Raw genomic sequence first — 5,649 nt, forward strand, 5'->3', positions numbered from 1 at the left:
TTCTGCATTCATTCACCCAGAAGCATTTATGTACCAGTTTGGAGTGTTTGTTGCATTATTTGTAAAAATTAAAAAACTCGAATATAATATAGTTTTTTTAAAAAGATGTTTTTCTTTTTATTGAAGCACTTTGGTTTATTGGTTATAGAAATGTTGAAGATACCTATCTTACTGGGTTATGGAATTAGAGGCAAGAGGTCAAGTCTTGTATCCTCCAGCAATACATCCAACCAAAATTGGCAGCCTTCAACCAGAAACTCCCAAGTTCAATCTCCAATGCATACCCCGGTCAGAATTTGGGCCTTCATAGTTGACCTCACCAGGAGCCTCGGTTTAAGGCCTCCTCTGAGGACGTTAAGCCGGAGCCCTGTTTGCTCTCCCAAATGATCTTTCAAGATCCCACAGCTGACAAGAGTCAGGGGAGATCTCCCCAGTATTCTGGTCATCAATTAATCTCAACCAATTTAAGTAAAATAGAATAAGTAAAAAAGCAAAATATTGCAAATTCTGGAGGCAATCACTCATTTGGATGATCTGCCTCATTGTTTGTAAGATCGTGCGATGTATAAATTGGCTGCCATTTTCCCATGAATGTTTCTCGCAGTTTCTGCACTTCAAAAGTACTTCATTGTCTGTGAAGCCCTTTGGGACATTGTGGAAGGTTGTGGAAGACGTTATTTAATTACGCATATGTTCTTTCTGCCTTTTGCTTTTTCTTGTGCTAATTTCTCTCAGCCGGGTGTCTAACCCACTGAACTGTGGTCAAATAATCTCTTGGCTTGTTCAAAGTTTTTAATTTGATATTCATACCCTCCAATTTACTGTTCACAGTGCAAATTTTCGATTCAAATGTGTTTGCTATTCATCTCTGTCCAGTTGCTAAGTGACTGCAGGTCCCCTTCAGTAATATTGAAATGCCCTGCTCTCCTCTATGCATGTCATCCTCCGACTCGGATGATTAATTACAATACCGCAACCAAGGTCATTAATAACTCCTGTGAACAGCATTGTCCATTACAGCATTATCATTGTTAATTACAAGGAAATTTACAACCCCCCAGGGCACAAATCAGTGCACACCTCAATAAAACACTTTTAAAAAGCGCTACACGAAATATCACTTTGGGCAATAACACTTTTCCATATTAAGTACTGGTCACAACCTGATATAAAATGAAAGGATAAGAATTTATGTCGTGTCTTTCACAAACACAGTGCATCCTGCAGTGCGTCGCAGCCAATTAAGTGCCTTTGAAGTGTAGCCACTGCTGTAGGGCAAACGGCGCAGCTTTCAACTTCTGCACAGCAAGAGGCCACAAACAGCGATGTGGTAACGAGCAAATCACCTGTTGCAATGATGTCGGCTGAGGGGTGAATGTTGGCCAGGACACTGTGGGAGAGAACTTCCCCATCTTTCCTGCGATTAATGCTACAGAATTTTTTACGTCCCCAGGAAAGGAAGTTTCACACTTACCTTGGATGACCCACCCTCCTCCGTCTGCACACCTGGTGTCATCTCCGCTCAGGCCCCTGTAAAACTGCTACCGACATAGGGGCCTCCGATCTGTATAAATGTATGAGTTCATGGAGGCATTTAATCCGTTTGCAAAACCTTGCAGGTCAAAGTCAGAACTGGCACAAACAATGTCAGGATCAGGTAAGTGACCTGTTCAGTTTTAATAGCGCACCTGCCTGGTTTTCTGTTGGGTTAAAGTTGGCTCCCAATACTATTCCACTTTAAGAAGTCTTACAACACCAGGTTAAAGTCCAACAGGTTTGTTTCTAATCACTATTCGGAGCACAGTTCCTTCCTCAGGTGAATCTCTATTACACTTTATTCGGCTCTCTTCTGCTCTCATTTACTGACAGCTGGAATCATGGTGCTTGGGGAAGGTCAGCACATTGTACAACCTTTTTTTAAAAATAATTTTTATTCAAATTTTCACATTTTCACAAACAAGAAAACAGTAACAGAAAATTCTAAGAACAAAAAGAACAAACCCGCCCCCGTGTATACAAAGAGAAAAAATAAATAAATGCCCATCGTTGGCAAAGATTCAACCCAAAACAAAAAGAAAACAGACTACACCACCCCCCCCCCCCCCCCCCCCCCCCCACACACAAACACACACACCCTCCCCCGGTTGCTGCTGCTGACCTTTTGATTTTACCGTTCTGCCAGGAGATCTAGGAATGGTTGCCATCTCTTGAAAAACCCCTGCACTGACCCCCTTAGGGCAAATTTCACCCTCTTGAAAAACCCCTGCACTGACCCCCTTAGGGCAAATTTCACCCTCTCCAATTTAATAAACCCCGCCATATCGTTGACCCACGCTTCCACGCTTGGGGGCCTTGCACAGGCGCCGGAATGTGGCGACTAGGAGCTTTTCACAGTAACTTCATTGAAGCCTACTTGTGACAATAAGTGATTTTCATTTTTCATTTTTCATTTCCTTCCACTGAAGAAGAATCCTCCGCCGGGCTACTAGGGACGCAAAGGCCAGAACACCGGCCTCTTTCGCCTCTTGCACTCCCGGCTCCACTGCAACCCCAAATATTGCGTGTCCCCAGCCTGGATTGACCCTGGATCCTACCACCCTCGATACCGTCCTTGCTACCCCCTTCCAAAATTCCCCCAGCGCTGGGCATGCCCAGAACATGTGGACATGGTTTGCTGGGCTCCCAGAACACCTAATACACCTGTCCTCGCTCCCGAAAAAATGGCTCATCCTTGTCCCGGTCATATGAGCCCTATGCAGCAGCTTAAACTGTATTAGGCTAAGCCTCGCACAAGAAGAGGAGGAGTTCACCCTTTCCAGGGCATCCGCCCACGTCCCCTCCTCAATCTCCTCACCCAGCTCCTCCTCCCATTTACCATTCAGCTCCTCCACCGAGGCCTTGTCTACCTCCTGCATCACCTGGTACGCTTCCGAGATCCTCCCCTCACCAACCCACACCCCCGAGAGCACCCTGTCCTGGACCCCGCACGGCGGCAACAGAGGGAACCCCGCCACCTGCCGCCTGACAAACGCCCTTACTTGCATGTACCTAAAGGTGTTCCCTGGGGGGAGCCCAAACTTCCCTTCCAGCTCACCCAGGCTCGCAAACTCCCCGTCTATGAACAGGTCCCCCAGCCTCCTGACACCTGCCCTGTGCCAACTCAGGAACCCGCCATCAATAGTCCCCGGAACAAACCGGTGGTTCCCCCGTATTGGGGACCCCATCAAGGCCCCCACCTCCCCCGTGTGCCGCCTCCATTGCCCCCAAATCTTGAGGGTAGCTGCCACCACCGGGCTCGTGGTATACCTCGTTGGAGGGAGCGGCAGCGGCGCCGTTACCAGCGCTTCCAGGCTCGTGCCCACACAGGATGCCATCTCCATCCTCTTCCATGCTGCCCCCTCCCTGTCCATTACCCACTTACGCACTATCGCTGCATTGGCAGCCCAATAATACCCACAGAGGTTGGGCAATGCCAGACACCCCCCATCCCTGCCCCGCTCCAAGAACACCCGTCTCACCCTTGGAGTCCCGTGTGCCCACACAAACCCCGTAATGCTCCTGTTAGCCCGCCTAAAAAAGTCCTTCGGGATAAGGATGGGGAGGCACTGGAACAGGAACAGAAACCTCGGGAGCACCGTCATCTTGACTGACTGCACCCTACCCGCCAGAGACAGCGGCAGCATGTCCCACCTCTTAAACTCCTCCTCCATTTGCTCCACCAGCCTTGTGAGGTTTAGCTTATGCAAGGCCCCCAGCTCCTGGCCACCTGAACCCCCAAGTACCTGAAGCTCCTCTCCGCCCTTTTCAGCGGGAGCCTCCCAATCCCCCCCTCTTGGTCCCCCGGGTGTACCACAAACAGCTCGCTTTTCCCAAAGTTAAGCTTATACCCTGAGAAATCCCCAAATTCCCGGAGAATCCCCATCACCACCAGCATTCCCTCCACCGGGTCCGCCACATACAACAATAGGTCATCCGCATAGAGCGACACTCGGTGCTCCTCCCCACCCCGGACCAGCCCCCTCCAATCACCCGACTCCCTCAGCGCCATAGCCAGCGGTTCAATTGCCAGCGCAAAAAGTAGGGGGGACAGGGGACATCCCTGCCTCGTCCCTCGATATAATCGAAAATACTCCGACCTCTTATTCGTGGCCACACTCGCCATCGGGGCCTCATACAACAGCCTCACCCAACTGACAAACCCCTCCCCAAACCCGAACCTTTCCAGCACCTCCCACAAGTACCCCCACTCAACCCTATCAAAGGCCTTCTCTGCATCTAGCGCCACCACTATCTCCAACTCCCCTTCTACCGCCGGCATCATTATAATGTTCAAGAGCCTCCGCATATTAGTGTTCAGCTGCCTCCCCTTCACAAACACCGTTTGATCCTCGTGAATAACCTGCGGCACACAGTCCTCTATCCTCGTGGCTAAGGCTTTTGCCAACAACATGGCGTCCACATTCAAGAGTGATAATGGCCTGTATGACGCACACTGCAGGGGATCCTTGTCTCGCTTAAGAATCAAGGAGATCAGCGCCCGAGACATCGTCGGGGGCAAAGCCCCCCCCCCCCCCCCCTCCCTTGCCTCGTTGAAGTTCCTAACCAACAGGGGGCCCAGCAGGTCTGCATACGTCTTGTAAAATTCAACCGGGAACCCATCCGGCCCCGGCGCCTTCCACATCTGCATGTTCCCTATCGCTTTAACCAGCTCCTCAAGCTCAACTGGTACCCCCAGACCCTCCACCCGTCCCTCCTCCACCCTCGGAAATCTCAGCCGGTCCAAAAAGCGCCCCATCCCCCCCTTCTCCACCGGAGGTTTGGACCGATACAGTTTCTCATAAAAGTCCCTGAAGACCCCATTAATGTCTACCCCCCTCCGCACCACATTTCCTCCCTGATCCTTAACACCACCAATCTCCCTGGACGCATCCCGCTTACGGAGCTGGTGTGCCAGCATCCTGCTCGCCTTCTCCCCATACTCGTACACCGCACCCTGAGCCTTTCTCCATTGAGCCTCCGCCTTTCTGGTGGTCAACAAGTCGAACTCAGCCCGAAGGCTGCGCTGCTCCCTCAGCAATCCTTCCTCCGGGGCCTCCGCGTACCTCCTGTCCACCCTCACCATCTCCCCCACCAATCTCTCCCTTTCTCTCTGCTCCCCTCTCTCCCTGTGGGCCCGAATGGAGATCAACTCCCCCCGAACCACCGTCTTCAGCGCCTCCCAGACCGTCCCCACTCGGACCTCTCCATTATCGTTGGCCTCTAGATACCTCTCGATACATCCTCGAACCCGCCCCCTCACCGCCTCGTCCGCCAGCAGTCCCACCTCCAAGCGCCACAACAGGCGCTGGTCCATCTCCTCCCACAGCTCGAGGCCCACCCAATGCGGGGCATGGTCCGAAATGGCTATCGCCAAGTACTCAGCGTCTACTACCCTCACAATCAGCGCCCTACTCAAAACGAAAAAATCGATCCGGGAATAGGCCTTATGCACATGGGAGAAGTATGAAAATTTCCTGGCCCTGGGCCTCGCGAACCTCCATCGATCCACCCCTCCCATCTGGTCCATAAACCCCCTCAGCACCTTAGCCGCCGCAGGCCTCCTACCCGTCCTGGAACTGGATCGATCCACGTGTTGAAATCCCCCCGCCC

This window comes from Scyliorhinus canicula, chromosome 13 (genome assembly GCF_902713615.1).
Source record: "Scyliorhinus canicula chromosome 13, sScyCan1.1, whole genome shotgun sequence".
Taxonomy (NCBI): Eukaryota; Metazoa; Chordata; class Chondrichthyes; order Carcharhiniformes; family Scyliorhinidae; genus Scyliorhinus; species Scyliorhinus canicula.